Source organism: Orcinus orca, chromosome 14, assembly GCF_937001465.1.
Source record: "Orcinus orca chromosome 14, mOrcOrc1.1, whole genome shotgun sequence".
Taxonomy (NCBI): Eukaryota; Metazoa; Chordata; class Mammalia; order Artiodactyla; family Delphinidae; genus Orcinus; species Orcinus orca.
In genome coordinates, this window is record NC_064572.1 from 59,931,473 (window position 1) to 59,947,895 (window position 16,423).

A 16,423-nucleotide genomic window follows, 5' to 3' on the forward strand; every position below is an offset into this window, starting at 1 on the left:
ATCCAATGATGGACACTTAGGTTGTTTCCATCTCCAGGCTATTGTAAATAGAGCTGCAGTGAACATTTTGGTACATGACCCTTTTTGAATTATGGTTTTCTCAGGGTATATGCCCAGTAGTGGGATTGCTGGGTCATATGGTAGTTCTATTTGTAGTTTTTTAAGGAACCTCCATACTGTTCTCCATAGTGGCTGTACCAATTCACATTCCCACCAGCAGTGCAAGAGTGTTCCCTTTTCTCCACACCCTCTCCAGCATTTACTGTTTCTAGATTTTTTGATGATGGCCATTCTGACTGGTGTGAGATGATATCTCATTGTAGTTTTGATTTGCATTTCTCTAATGATTAATGATGTTGAGCCTTCTTTCATGTGTTTGTTGGCAGTCTGTATATCTTCTTTGGAGAAATGTCTATTTAGGTCTTCTGGCAGGCAGATTCTTAACCACTGCACCACCAGGGAAGTCCGAATGCATTGGTATTTATGGGCTTTTACCTGAATGCTCCCCTTCCTCTCAGTCAATGTAGGCATATTTTCTAAGTCATTTGTAGGTATTTTCCTCTATACCTATCCACAGGATATTCTCCTGTTCTGTTTTACCTATCTTTCCATCTTTTAGGTGCATGATTTATCAAAAGTAGAAGGGATGCTAGAACTTGTCTTTTTGTCCAACCATATTAAAGGGAAAAAGAATTTTTAAAAAAATCTTTCATTTTTGAAAACTTCAAACATACACAAAAGTAGAAAGAATAGTATAGTGAACATCCAGCTACATCAACGAATGGCTGTTATTCATTCCCACAAGATTATTTTGAAGCAAATCCCAGACATAATATTTAGTATTGAATCTTTTTGCAACCTGCTTGTATAATATCATCTCCTTCTTCCCACCTCCCATCCCCATCAAGTGGTTCATAAATTTAAAGAAATGAGATATTATCTAAATATGGAGAAGACTGGTGGTGGTTTTGTCTTATTAATGTTTCTTAAGAGCTATCATATGTTGGGTATTTACTATGTGCCAGACAAGAGCCCTTTGATGTTAATATCTGTTTTACAGGTGGAAAAACGGAATTTGGAAAGGTTAAGGGTTTCATTTATGATCACTCAGCTAAAGAGTGGTAGACCTGGGATGGGAATTCAAAAGCCTGTGCTATAAAAAATTAAAGCATACGCCCTTTTTTTAGACTTTCTTATTTGGTTCCACCAAGTTGCCTTTTCTTTCTTTGTTCCCTACTACTGATGGCTTACTCAATTTCTATTACAGTAAAGAATTCTACTCATAATATTATCATAAATGGTAGCATAATTCTTTCAATACCCCGGCCTAAAATGTCTTGCCCTCTTCTCTTCAGTGCTACGGTCTAGTTTGTCTATCCTTTTTCTTCTCAAATTTTTAGTTTTGTCAGAGCTAAGTAGGTTTGAGCTGACTGCTTCCACTGGCTTAAGTTTTCCTTCATACATTGCTAGACTGGCCTTTCTTCACCATTGGCTGAGATCTGAGCATAGATTTTGAAGAGGAAAGATAGCAAAGGATATCCAGGTGATCCTGGGCCTTAAGCTTGGTGAGCCTTCCACGTGGACCAGCTTAGTTGACAGAGCACTTTGAAATTTGTAACAAAAGCATTGTAGTAACAGTGTGTTGTTACCTGGCCTTTCCTTCTATTCATATCCTTCCCAGAGATCTCAGGTGTGGACAGAGGGGCAAACAGGGTAAAGCAGATTGATGTCAAGATTCAGGATTCCTGGATTTTAGTCAAATGCTTTTTGAGTTCTAACTTCCTATGACTTAGATTTGGCTCTTGGTTATAAATGTTTCAAAACATGTGATGGAAAGCGAAGTTGCTGAGTAGTGTATAATTGCTGAGAAGGGGAGGGAGCAATTTGGCAGATTTTTTAAAAGATACGCTAGTTTGGTAATTCAAGAATCACCCGTCTCAGACTAATGCTACCTTAGTAGATACAGGAAGATGTGACAAAGGTAAGTGGGAGAAATTCCCATCAAAATAAAATGGGAAGCTCTTTGCCTTCACTAAGAATAAAAAGTGAGAGGAACATAAATATCTGTGAATATGTGCCTGTGTTGAAATGTGGCTTTTTCATTGCATGGTTAATGATATAAACACTAATCTTGTCATATGTGTTAGGTTATGTGAATTTTCATTCAGCTAGTAAGGAAACTGATGAAGTTTATCTTGTATAAATGGGCATTGATTTAATTTATTTGATCACAATAAAATGATACTTTAATTATTTTAAAAAAAGAAGTCCATAAATCTTTGGGAATAGTTATTGAAAAAAACCTTTAAGCTGGTCATTTTTCTGAGTGTTTAATGTAATTAACACATCTTTAAAAAATGATTTAGTTAATATACTCCTACATAAAACGATCAGTGTGTTAATATTTTACTTATTGTTTATCTATTGGAAACCTAACAATTATGCTTAGCAGTATTTTTATAATACTTAATATGTTAGATACCCTATCTAGAGCTGGTTTTTGTTCTGGAAAGAGAATACATCAGGATAAAAATAATGAAATAATATGGATTAATTTCTAACAATTTTTTGAGAGGTACTGAAGTTTTGCTGTATGACTTTTTCAAAAGAAAAGCAGGTATGATTAAAGTGATAAGGCTGTGTACCATGTGAGACTTGTACAACCAATATTTATTTGTATATACATATATTTTCTATGCATAGATTTTTACTGTGGAGTATTTACTAAAATAGATTTTGGCGTGTTAAAATAAACAGGCATGTACAGAGAGTCAAATCCATATAGTCTCTTGATAACCATTTCAAGACCCATGGCTTGTGGCTGCAATCTTATCTAAAAGATAACATTCCCTTTGTCCCCTTTCTCCTTAGGCAAAGAACTTCCGTTTAATTTTCATGTAACATATCCAAATCAAAGATTGTTTTATTTTATTGGTGATAGGCAAAGGTAAATTCATAAATGGGGTAAAGATAAAGAAGAGAAACTAGAATTTTCCACAGTAAGTGAGAAGACTTTAGGTAGGAATTATAAGAAGCTGTAAACCTATGTGGGACTTAATTTTTGTAAAAAATAAGTAGGCCACATAAGTGATAGTCCAACCTGAATGAGTTGTTTTGGTCAAGACTGTTAAACTATTAAGAAGATTGAATTATCCACAGATTTTGATCTTTTAAAACCAAGGGAATGTAAATTAATGGAGAAGAGTATTCTGATATAATTACATTGATAAAAAATGAGCTGACATTGTGGTAAAGACAAGGAACCAGAGGTGTTGATAACCCAGACAATTTTTGCCTTTTTTTTCCCTTTTCCTGAGAACTTAAACTTTATTTTGGAAAAAGTGGAAGGTTTGTTATTGTTAAATGATTAATAAATATTTTTGTATTTATGTTACTACTTGATAGGAATTATTTGTTAAAACTATACGAAGATGTCTAGGTAAAATACCTTTAGATATTGCTCTACCTAAGTCAGCCAGTCCACATTTTGTCAGATATTCTTTAGCAAGTAATCCAGAGGAGATCAACTGATTTGAGGAATATGAGTGTATATCCAGTTATAAGCAGAAAAGAAGGTAAAGAATAAAGGCTATATTAAGAAACAGGAGGGATCTGTTGTCAAGTCATGCTGCTGCTAATGTCTGGTTTCTGTTACTTAAGAACAGAAGTGTAAGTAATGATGGTAATGATGTTGTTACATATAACTGGATTGTGAAATAAGCAGCACACTTTATTTTTTTTAATTTTTTTAAAAGAAATTTCTTTTTGGCTGTGCTGGGTCTTCATTGCTGCGAGCGGGCTTTCTCAAGTTGCAGCGAGCGGAGGCTACTCTTTGTTGCGGTGTGCAGGCTTCTCATTGCGGTGGCTTCTCGTTGCAGAGCACAGGCTCTAGGCGTGCGGGCTCAGCAGTTGTGGCACACGGGCCCTAGAGCGCGTGCGCTTTAGTAGTTGTGGCGTGCAGGCTCAGTAGTTGTGGCTCATGGGCTCTAGAGCGCAGGCTCAGTAGTTGTGGCACACAGATTTAGTTGCTCCGCGACATGTGGGATTTTCACAGACAAGAGATGGAACCTGTGTCCCCTGCATTGGCAGGCGGATTCTTAACCACTGCGCCACCAGGGAAGTCCAGCAGCACACTTTAAAACTTGACGCTGAAAGGATACTTACTTTCAGATGGCAGAATTTTCAGGAACTTCAGATGTTTGGTACAGTAAGGATTTGGTACAGTCTAGGATTCTGCCAAGAATCAGGAATGAGTCACTTGCTTTTGCATGAGGTTGCTTCTCATTCATATTTCTTCCCTACTCTGTATATCTCCATTTTTCTTTACACATTTTTCTTTTTCTCTCTTTTTGTACATGTAACATAAATTGATATATGTTTGGAATACATCAAATGAAAAGTAAACTGAATTAATTTTAAAAATAAATATGTATGTGTTTTAGTCTGGGGTAACAGACAGCTTCAGAAGCCCATGCAGATAAGAATGACTTTAGAAGTAGAAAAATGGTGGTCATAGTTAAGAGAATGAAATTCACTAGACAGAGATAAGGGTTGAAATACATTCAGTAAACTTTTTTTAGTGAATATTTTTAGCTGTATTTGTATCACTGTTAATTAAGTTCATAAAACAGTTTTATTTTGATATAATGCAAATAGTTTTGTCTCTTCATTGGCTTTCTCTATTTATGAATTTTAAAAAACTTAAGGGGTACAATCTTTCTTGAAGTTAAGCATTAGTTCTTCCATTTTTTTGAAGAAATTTTATTTTTTTAATTTTTAATACTGAATAAAAGATTTTTTTTTTTTAGTTTTTATTGGAGTATAGTTGTTTTACAATGTTGTGTTAGTTTTTACTGTACAGCAAAGTGAATCAGCTATATGAATACATATATCCTCTCTTTTTTGGATTTCCTTCCCATTAGGTCACCACAGAGCATTGAGTAGAGTTCCCTGTGCTATACAGTAGGTTCTCATTAGTTATCTAATTTATACACAGTATCAGTGTATATATGTCAATCCCAATGATGGTTTAAATCTTTATGATTCTTTAAATTCTTTAGTGCTTTACAGTTTTCAAGTTTCACACATGTGATTTCATATAATCTCATAATAACCCTTTTTTAAATCCCTTACCCCTGTATTGCACCTTTGCTCTCCCCACTGGTAATCACTAGTTTGTTCTCAAACTGTGAGTCTGCTTCTTTTTTGTTTTATTCACTAGTTGTATTTTTTAGATTTCACATGTAAGTGATATCATGTGGTATTTGTCTTGCTCTGTCTGACTTATTTCACTTAGCATAATGCCTTCCAAGTCCATGCATGTTACAGAATGGCAGAATTTCATTCTTTTTTATGGCTGAGTAGTGTTCGTTGTAGATATATAACACACCTTTTTTATCCATTCATCTGTTGATGGACTTTTTATTTTACGCCACGTCATATGAAGAATATTTGAACTTATAGAGAAAACAATGTTAAAAAATAATTTTAGACATGAATTTAAGTGCATTTCAAATATTAATCGTATCTAGCTAACCCTGTAAAGATTGTATCTCGGTAGGATGGAAGAGATGATTAAATGTACTCTGCATTCAGAAGTTTAATTCCTCTCATTAGTTCTCCAACTGTTTACCACATTCAGAGGCTCATTTTGAAAATACTTGCATATAATAGTAACAGTAGAGGTCCATTTTGGAAACACTTGCACATTAAAACAATAATAAAAGGTGGCTTTGAGTCAGGCAGACCTGGGTACAAATTTATCTTCACACTTTACCCGCTATGGGATGTAGAGAGAACTAATTTCAGTTTATTCCTATAATAAATACTGTGTAGGACGGTTGTGAGAATTGAGAAAGAGGCAGAGAACTTTGTCTTTGCTTAATAAATAATAGATCACTTGAAAAAAAAACTGTTGAAGCTGATCCATAGAGTTTGCTCTTTGGATATACTCTTAAAATAACACAATTTAATTTCTTTTAAACATTTTTTGTAATATAGAGCAATAATTGTTCTCTCTGGATTTTAAGTTGCACTGTGTTTGGTCTACCCAAAACTTTTACATATTTGCAAGTTCCTGTAATGGTTTGGGTGATGACATTTATGTATGATTAACATTATGACATTTATTGGTATATCCTACAGGTTAGAGTAGCAAAAAATACTCAATTTTTGTTCTTTGCCAGCTAAGAGAACCTACTACATGTTTTTTATTAGGTTAAAAAGAAATAGTAGGTTTTCTTAGGTTAAAAAGAAATAGTAGGTTTTCTCTAGGTTAAAAAATTGTTGCATCTTGGGCAGTGGAATGGAATGGGAAAAACCTCAAGGCAGGAGCACTGGGTTCTGGCATAAGTATGACTACAACTGTATGATTTTAAGCAAATACATCACATAATCTCTCTGCATCTTGGTTTCCTTATTTGTAAAATGAGAACGTCTTGGAGAACCTGATTACAGTATTTCAAGAAAAATTACTGTGTTGATTTTCACCATTGAATAGTTTGGGGATGGTTGACATGAAATCCATTAGGAAATAGAATATTCATATTGTGTATAACAGGACGGCAAAGCTAAACTAAATAATGTGCTCAAAGATGTTTGTCTTAAAAGACACATGCACCCCAGTGTTCATTGCAGCACTATTTACAATAGCCAGGTCATGGAAGCAACCTAAATGCCCATCGACAGACGAACGGATAAAGAAGATGTGTGGTACATATACACAATGGAATATTACTCAGCCATGAAAAGGAACGAAATGGGGTTATTTGTAGAGACATAGATAGACCTAGAGACTGTCATACAGCGTGACATTAAGTCAGAAAGAGAAAAACAAATATTGTATATTAGCACATATATGTGGAATCTAGAAAAATGGTACAGATGGACCTGTTTGCAAGGCAGAAATAGAGACACAGATGTAGAGAACAAACGTATGGACACCAAGGGGGGAAAGGGGAGGAGGGATGAAATGGGAGATTAGGATTGACATACATACACTAATATGTATAAAATAGGTAACTAATGAGAATCTGCTGTATGGCATAGGGAACTCCACTTTGCTGTACAGTAGAAACTAACACAACATTGTAAAACAACTGTACCCCAATTACAAAAAAAGATGTCTTCTAAAATGTTCATGGGAATGAAGACTCTTCATCTTTAAGTAGAAAGCAGGATGTGTAAGGAATGGGCAACAGCTCCTCAAATTCATGCAAAATACATAACTAACTTTTCTCACTAAGAATATTAGCTAAACACTCACAAGGTGAGAGGAACTTAGTCTCATTTAGCTAATAATAGTTATATCTGCATTTCATATAAAAAGATAAAAATGCATTTTCTTTTGTTTATTCAATTTATTTTTTTAAAAAATTCACCCATTTCTCCCACCCACCACCCCACCCCCTACTCCTGGCAGTCACCAGTCTGTTCTCTGTATCTGTGAGGTTGGTTGGTTGGTAGGTTGGTTTGTCTGTTTGCTTGTTTGTTTCAGGTCTAACAAATCATGTGGTATTTGTCTTTCTCTGACTTATTTCATTTAGCATAGTGCAATCAAAGTCATCCATGTTTTCACAAATGGCAAGATTTTGCTCTTTTTTATGGCTAAACAATATCCCTGTGTGTGTGTGTATTTGTGTATACACACACACAATTTTTTTATCCATTCGTACATCAGTGAACACTTAAGTTCTTTGCATATCTTGGGTATTGTAAATAATGCTGCAGTGAATGGGGGTGCATACATCTTTTTTTTTTTTTTGGCCACGCTGCATGGCTTGCAGGATCTTAGTTCCCTAACCAGGGATCAAACCTTGGTCCTTGGCAATGAGAGCATGAAGTCCTAACCACTGGACCTCCAGGGAATTCCCCACATACATCTTTTTGAATTAGCATTTTTATTTTCTTTGGAAAATACCCAGAAGTAGAATTGCTGGATCATACGGTAATTCTCTTTTTAATTTTTTGAGGAACCTTCATACTGTTTTCCACAGTGGCTGCATCAATTTTCATTCTCACCAATGGTGCAGAAGGGTTCTTTTTTCCTTAACATCCTTGCCAACATTTGTTAACTCTTTTTTTAAAAAAAATTTATTTATTTTATTTATTTTTCACTGTGTTGGGTCTTCATTGCTGCACACGGGCTTTCTCTAATTGCAGCAAGCCGGGGCTACTCTTCGTTGTGGTGCATGGGCTTCTTATTGTGGTGGCTTTGTCTTGTTGCAGAGCATGGCCTCTAGGCACGCAGGCTTCAGTAGTTGCAGCACACGGGCTCAGTAGTTGTGGTGCACGGGCTTAGTTACTCTGCAGCATGTCGGTTCTTCCCGGACCAGGGCTCGAACCTGTGTCCCCTGCATTGGCAGGTGGATTTTCAACCACTGCGCCACCAGGGAAGCCCCGTACACTTGTTTTTTCTTGTCTTTTTGCTAGTAGCCTCTCTAACAGATGTGAATTGATATCTTATTGTGATTTTGATTTGCATTTCCCTGATGCTTAATGGCATAGAGCATCTTTTCATGTCCTGTGGCCATCTGTAATGTCTTGTTTGGAAAAATGTCTATTCAGATCAGCTCACTCTTTAATCAGATTGTGGGGTTTTTTGTTGTTGTTTTTTGCTTTTGAGTTGTATGAGTTCCTTATATATTTTGGATATTATTCCCTTATCAGATATATGATTTGCAAATATTTTCTCCCATCCATTGATCTTTGTGTCTGTTTTTATGCCAGTACCGTGCTGTTTTAATTGCTATAGCTTTGTAATATAATTAGAAATCAGGAAATGTGATGCTTCCAGCTTTTCTTTCTCAAGATTGCTTTGGCTCTTTGGGGTCTTTTATGGTTCCATACGAATTTTAGGATTGTTTGTTTTATGACTGTGAAAAATGGTATTGGAACTTTTAAAGGGATTGCATTGAATCTGTATATTGCTAATTTGTTTTTCTTAGAGTTTATCATTAATGTATAGAAACAACAGATTTTTGTGTATTCATTTTGTATCCTGCAACTTAACTGAATTTGTTTATTAAATCTAACAATCTTTTGATGGAGTCTTTAGGGTTTTCAATATCATGTCATCTGCAGGTGGTGACAGTTTTACTTCTTCCTTTCCAGTTTGGATATGTTTTATTTCTTTTTCTTGCCTAATTGGTCTAACTAGGATTTCCAATACTATGTTGAATAAAAGTGATGAGAGTGGGTATCCTTGTCTTGTTCTTGATCTTAGAAGCTTTCACTTTTTCACTGTTAAGTGTCATGTTACCTGTGGGCTTGCCGTATGGCCTCTGTTATGTTGAAGTACGTTCCCTTTATACTTGCTTTATTGGGTTTTTATTATAAACGGATGTTGAATTTTGTCAGATGCTTTTTCTGCATTTGTTGAGATGATCGTATGATTTTTATTTTTCATTTGGTTAATGTGGTGTATCATGAACCATCTTTGTATCTCTGGAATAAATCCCACTTGATTATGGTGTATGTATTTTTATAGGTTGTTGTCTTTTAATGTATTGTTGAATTCATACCGACATTTTGTTGTGGATTTTTGCATCTTTGTTCATCAGGGATATTGGCCTGTGTTTCTTTTCTTGTGGCATTCTTGTCTGGTTTTGGTATCAGAATAATGCTGGTCTTGTAAAATGAGTTTGGAAGAGTGCTCCTTCTGTTTTTGGGAAGAGTTTGAGAAGGATTGTTATTCTTCTTTGAGTGTTTGGTAGAATTCACTAGTGAAGGTGTCTGGTCCTGAATTTATTTATGTTGGGAGGTGTTTTTTTAAATTACTGATTCAGTTTCCTTATAGTAATCAGTCTGTGCACATTTTATTTTTCATCATGATTTCAGTCTTGGTAGGTTAATTGTTTCTTGGGATTTACCCAGTTTTTGTAGGTTGTCCAATTTATTGGTGTATAATTGTTTATAGTAGTCTCTTATGGTCCTCTATATTTCTGTGGTATTGGTTTTAATATCTCCCCTTTCATTTCTGACTTTAAGTCGTCTTTTCTCTTGTTGGGTCTAGCTAGAGGTTTGTCAATTTTGTTTATCTTTTCAAAGATATAGCTGTTGGTTTCATTGATCTTTTCTACGGTCTTTTTTAGCCTGTATTTCATTTATTTCTGCTTACTTCGTTATTTCCTTTCTTCTGTTACTTTGAGCTTTGTTCTTTTTCTAGTTCCTACCATGTCAAGTTGGGTGTTAGAGACTTTTTTTTGTTTTTCGAGGTAGGCATTAATTGCTATGAACTTCCCTCTTAGAACTGCTTTCGCAGCTAACTTGTAATCTTAGTGTTTACTTCTTTGGTTTTTTGACCTTCCTAATAGCTTTATAAGTGATTAATCCACTACCATTTCTATACATATTTACCTTTTCAGTGAGATTTATTCTTCCATGTGTTTTCTTGTTACTAATTAGCACCCTTTTTTTCAGCTTAAAGAAGTCCCTTTGACATTTCTTGTAGGGCCAGTTTAGTGGTGATGAAAAATTTAGCTTTTGCTTGTCTGGAAAATTCTTCATCTCTCCTTCACTCTGAACGATAACTTTTCTGGGTAGAGTATAATTAGTCGGAAGTTTTTCTTTTAGTGCTTTGACTGTACGGTTCCACTTCCTTCTGGCTTGCAAAGTTTCTGCTGAAAAATCTGCTTATAGGCTTATGGGGCTTTCCTCATATGTAACAAGTTGTTTTTCTCTTGCTGTTTTTAATATTCTCTCTTTTGGCATTTTAATTATAATGTATCTTGGTGGACTCCTCTACTTGGCAACTCTCTGGCCTTTCTGGGTCTGGATGTCTGTTTCCTTCCTGGGTTAGGGACGTTTTCAGCCAGTATTTCTTCAAATAAGATTTCTGCCCCTCTCTTCTTTTTCTGGGAGCCATATGATGTGAATATTCGTCCATTTGATGCTGTCCCATAAATTCTTTAAGCTATTTTCACTTTTTTTCATTCCTTTTCCTTTTTGCTGTTCTGATGGGGTGAGTTCCACTGCCTTGTCTTTGAGTTGACTGATCTTTTATTCTGCTTCATTCAGTCTGCTGTTGAACTCTTCTAGTCTATTTTTCAGTTCAGTTATTGTGTTTTTTAAGTTTGTGACTTCTGTTTGGTACTTTCTTACTTTTTCCATCTTTTTTTTTTTTTTTGCGGTACGCGGGCCTCTCACTGTTGTGGCCTCTCCCGTTGCGGAGCACAGGCTCCGGATGCGCAGGCTCAGTGGCCATGGCCCATGGGCCCAGCCGCTCCGCAGGATGTGGGATCTTCTGGGACCGGGGCATGAACCCGCGTCCCCTGCATCGGCAGGCAGACTCTTAACCACTGCACCACCAGGGAAGCCCTTCCATCTTTTTATTGAAGTTCTCAGTGTTCATCCATTCTTCTCCCCAGTTCAGCAAGCATCTTTATGACCATTACTTTTTAACATTTTATCAGGTAGATTACTTATCTCTGTTTCATTAAAGTTTTTTTCTGAGGTTGGGACTTCCCTGGTGGCTCAGTGGTTAGGAATCTGCCTGCCAATGCGGGGACGTGGGTTCGAGCCCTAGTCCGGGAGGATCCCACATGCTGCGGAGCAGCTGAGCCCGTGCACCATGGCTGCTGAGCCTGTGCTTTGGAGCCCGCACACCACAACTACTGAGGCCCGCGCCCCTAGAGCCTGTGCTCTGCAACGGGAGAAGCCACCACAATGAGAGGCCCATGCACTTCCACGAAGAGTAGCCCCCGCTCGCAGTAACTAGAGAAAGCCCGCACGCAGCAATGAAGACCCAACACAGCCAAAAAATAAATTAAAAAAAAAAAAGTTCTTTTCTGAGGTTTTAGCTTGTTTTTCATGTAGTCAACTCTGGATTGCCTAGGCACCTTGGCTGGATTTGCTTTGTGTCTGGGGATGAGCTGGCTGATGTAGGTTGACATAAGTTGGGATGACTGCAGCAACTAGATTGTTCCACCTTTCTCAACCTTTAGCAGGCTACCTTGGATCTGTTATGGCATGGCAGAAGTACATAAAACAAGCAAAAATAATGAAGCACTTTTTCAAGCCTCTGGTTTTGTAATGTCTGCTAGTACCTCATTGGCTAAAACAAATCACATGACTGAGCCAAGCGTGATGGTGGGAGGGTATTATAAAGTTACATAGCAAAGGGCCTGGATATATGAAGGAATGAAGAACTGGGGCCGTTTGCAATCTATCTTTGGAAACAACAGTTTCATTTTTTCATGTAATGTTCATGATAGTAGATATTTATCAAGTACACAGTATATGCTTAACATGTCTCATTTAATAAGTACAATCAACATGCAAAGAGTGTGATAGCTTTTTACTTAACTATGAAGAACAGGATTAGAATGATTAAATGATAAATGTGATAGAACTGATGGCTTGAATCTGGGAGTGTCTGACTTCAGAGCTTATAGGCTTTTACATAATTGTAATCATGTAAGTTAGATTTTTAGTTTTCCTCCTAAGTTTTTTCTCCCTTATTTTGGGGAATAAGGATGTGTGTGTTTTATCATGTATTCTGTACTGCATATCTTGTTTTTTTCCTCCCAGAATCTTTCCCCTTGTCTTTCAGTAGCAGTACCTTGGCTTTCCTTTAGGGAGCCACTTTTCCTAACATTCATGAGTTCAGTGTGGTTTGGATGAGGCTGACTCACTTCTGTGACTTATGCCTGGCCGTTGGTCACAGTGAGTGAGTGGTTCAGGGATCAGCCTTGAGACTGGCTGGTGGCATTCTTGGGAAAGATCTTTTTTTTTCTGGGGTAGCTAAGCTACTAGCCTATGAGCAGGAAGCAGCTACCATGTGCGGAGAGCCTGCCTGTGAGTGAAGTGGTGTGCCTCTGTGTAAGACAACACAACAATGGGGAGAGAAATATTGCTATGCACTTGGATCTAACTGTTCATGAAAGGAGCTCTAAAAAGCCTTTTTGAGTCAATACCTATCTTTATTGCTCAGGCCTATTTAGTTTGGGTTTACTTGCAACCAGAAGTCCTTACTAACACTTTTTTTAAGTGCCAGAAAGACTATATCTCTTTAAGGGGAGTAGAAAATCAATAGCTTACTATGGGTAAACAGTGTAAAAGCCAAATTCTCTGGCCTTATGGAGATGGGGAGGGATGATTTGACTGGGATGATACTGTACCAGAAAGGAACATAACAAGGTACAGCATGGGGATTTAGTAAGTTGAGAAAATAGACTCACTACTATAAGGCATTCACTTCTTTCATTCTTTCTTAGTGAATTCTTCAGTAACCTTCTTGAGTTTCAAGTACAGTATAAATATATAGAGAGTGCCCATTTGGGTGTTAGAGTTTATTTTATTTTTTCGCTTATTTCTATTTTACAACACATTTTTCACTAAGAAACAGCATTATAATTATTGGTTCATGATACCAGGTCAGCCCACAAACATGATTTAAGTAAATTGAAGGGTTTAAGTAATGTATTCTTGAAATAAAAAGAACAGACATCTATTCCCAATGCTGTGTCCTGGTTCTTTTTATTATCTGGAGATGTTGAGATCTTGAATTCCAATATGCCATTATCCTTACATGTTTACATCTGTTGTCACATGTAATTTAATCTTCATAATAACTTCACTAGCTGGGTATTATTTTAATTTTATACGTGGTAGAACAGCTGTGTGGATTGGTGCTACTACAGATTTACTGTGTCCAGCCTTAGCTGGACTCTCAGCACTGGGAATTCTTTTTGCATATTCTTGGTCAGTTTCTATAGCTTAACCACAGTGGCTCTCTTTTAGCTCCTGTGCACTCCTGCTTCTCACTCAGCTAATGATTTTGTCACCTACAGAGCAATGAAATTTGAGGGTATGAATGAATATTCCCCCAACATTCCCCTCACCCCTAGGACTACTTGGGAAACTTGAGACCAACACCTACCTAAAGCATTGTTTCAAAGCACTGACCACGTGAGATATCTGTGAAATTTGAAAATTTGGGGTCCTACCTCAGATTTGCTGAATCCAAATCTTCTTAGATGGGGCATGGAAATCTATTTTTAACAGGTATCTCAAGTGAGTCTTCTTGTACACACTAAAGTTTGAAAACCACAGGCATTTAGAATAAAGCTACTTTAAGGAGCATATAAGACCCTCATTAATTTTCCCAGCCTACTTACCCTCTCTTTGTATATGCTGCCCAGTCCCTACTCTCTAATTTCTCAAGTCCTCTGACCACAAAATACAGGTCACTCTTTTTCTAGTGTGCAAGCATTATTGTACTACTTTCTTTACCTTCTTACCTTCGTTTCTCCAATTCTGCTTCTTCTAGCTTGCAAGACCCTTGAAGTCAGCAACCATGTCATGTTTTTCTTTGTATTTTAAGTACTTGGCAAAGTGACTGGCACACAGTGGATGCGCAGTAAATGTTTGTGGAAAGGTAGAAAACAGGACTTTGAAATATCACAAACTACGCAAATTGAGTAGTAGTGTTCTGTTTACAGTGACTGAAGTTATTTAAGGAAAAACAAAATTAGTATGAGAAACAGGGAGTGCAGATATTCTGGACACAATTTGTGGTACCTTCAGTGGCTTTAACACAGTGATTTTTAAGGCGGTTAGGTGGGTGGAGTTGCCCCTTTGAGAACCACTGTATTACTGGATACTAGGGACCAGTTTCTTTGCATGTGAATTGTGTGACAACACAAGTAAAACCCATCCTGTAACAGGAGAAACATTATTTCTTTATTTTGTCTTGTTTCACTTCAAAATGTAATCTTTTCCTTTTTGTTCAGAATATGTGTATTATTTTGAGTTTTCTGAAGTATCAGCAAAAGGGATAGGAAAGGGCTGGGCATTTTCCATAGACAAATAGGTAAGAGTTGGAGGTGGGCAGCAGGTAGAGAAAGAAGAATGTTCTGATTGTGTAAGAGTAAAAAATAGTGACATTCTCTCCAAAAGTTCAGGAACATTTATTAACATACTGTGTGTGTGACACAGTTCGCTTGAGATAGAAACAAATGAACCATGAGCAATGCTAGCTATATTAAAGGACAAGACTATCATGAATGTTCTCAAAGTGGTGATATGGCAAGAAAGAGGTATTTCAATATGACTTTGTCACCACTCTAGCCACCATGTAGTGATGTTGATGCTTCAGGGATGGTGGAGCTGTGGAATGTCATTGGAGAAGAAAAGATTGTATGAATGCTTTATTTTTAAATATTCATACTTAGGTTTTTATAACTCTTGAGAGTGCCTTAATATTGTTTATATTTTGCTATCAGGAGTTCACAGATCCATACTTTAACAAGCATGAATGAATTTATTTGTAACTTTTAGATTCTAAAACCCTCATGGAGGATGGCGTGATGGACAGAGAATGGACATGGATACAAGCTATTCTTTTTCTACTGGCTCTTCCGGTCTCTTTGACAAGTTTGAGAAAATAACTGAAGAAAAGTGAGGCTCTGTTTTCAGTTGTATGGCAGTATTCTGCCAGTATCTATCAGGACTCTTCTATTGCAAGTTCAGAAACCCAATTCAAATTAATTTAAGTCAAGAAGGTCATTTTGTAGATTTATGAACTGGGAGTTAGCAGAATAAAGGTAAAGCTAGGTTCTTATATGACTGGATCCAGAAATTTTACTTATGTCATCAGGAATATCTGCTTATCTCCATCTCTAAGCATTCATTTCTTCTTTTGGTTTCCTTTTTGAGCAGGTATGATGGTAAAGATGATCAATGGCAGCTCTAGACTTACATAATTTTTAAAGTCCACATATGTCTCTTTCTGTATAGCACCAACCAAATTGGGAGGATGGAAGGGTTCATGTCACTAAGGCCTGTGGGAGTGTGATTCTCTGACCCAACCAGTGACAGGTGCCTGGCTTTGGAAAGAGGCTTAAGTTCAGCCCTCCCTTACGGCTTGAAGGAGGAGCAGATTGACTGTTCAAAAGAAAATTGGGGGGCTTCCCTGGTGGCGCAGTGGTTGAGAGTCCACCTGCTGATGCAGGGGACACGGGTTCATGCCCCAGTCCGGGAAGATCCCACATGCCACGGAGCGGCTGGGCCCGTGAGCCATGGCCGCTGAGCCTGCACGTCTGGAGCCTGTGCTCTGCAACGGGAGAGGCTACGACAGTGAGAGGCCTGCGTACCGCAAAAAAAACCCCAAAAAACAAATTTTAGTATGTGCAATGAGAAGTCTTGCTCCCACCCATTCCACATTTACTCTAGTTTTATTTTCCTCCTATAAGCATTTTTATTACGTGTTCTTTCAGTGTTTCTTTGTAAAAATGAAAGCAGATGTTAGTATTTTTTGACTTTTCCCCCTTTCGTACATATAGTGATACATACAGAATACCTTCTTCTGTACCTTGCTTTTTTCACTTAATGTATTTAAGCTATCTTTCCATTCGGTATTTAAAGAGCATTTTCATTTTTCGCAGCTGCATTGTATTCCATTGTGTGGATGTGTACTGTGATA

At 37.1% G+C, this 16,423-nt stretch overlaps 1 protein-coding gene and 1 long non-coding RNA gene across 12 annotated transcripts in view; both read left to right on the forward strand.

The window, feature by feature from the left end:
• Nucleotides 1–16,423, forward strand: part of LCOR (ligand dependent nuclear receptor corepressor) — a 136,211-nt gene that overhangs the window by 8,322 nt on the left and 111,466 nt on the right. The gene's annotated exons all lie outside the window — the stretch shown is intronic.
• The window catches only part of LOC125961137 (uncharacterized), a 35,231-nt gene that overhangs the window by 6,802 nt on the left and 12,006 nt on the right, over nucleotides 1–16,423 (forward strand). Inside the window, exon 2 of the long non-coding RNA XR_007471485.1 lies at nucleotides 21–16,423. This exon is cut by the window's right edge and continues 12,006 nt beyond it. This is a non-coding gene — a long non-coding RNA (uncharacterized LOC125961137). The remainder of the gene's footprint in view (nucleotides 1–20) is intronic.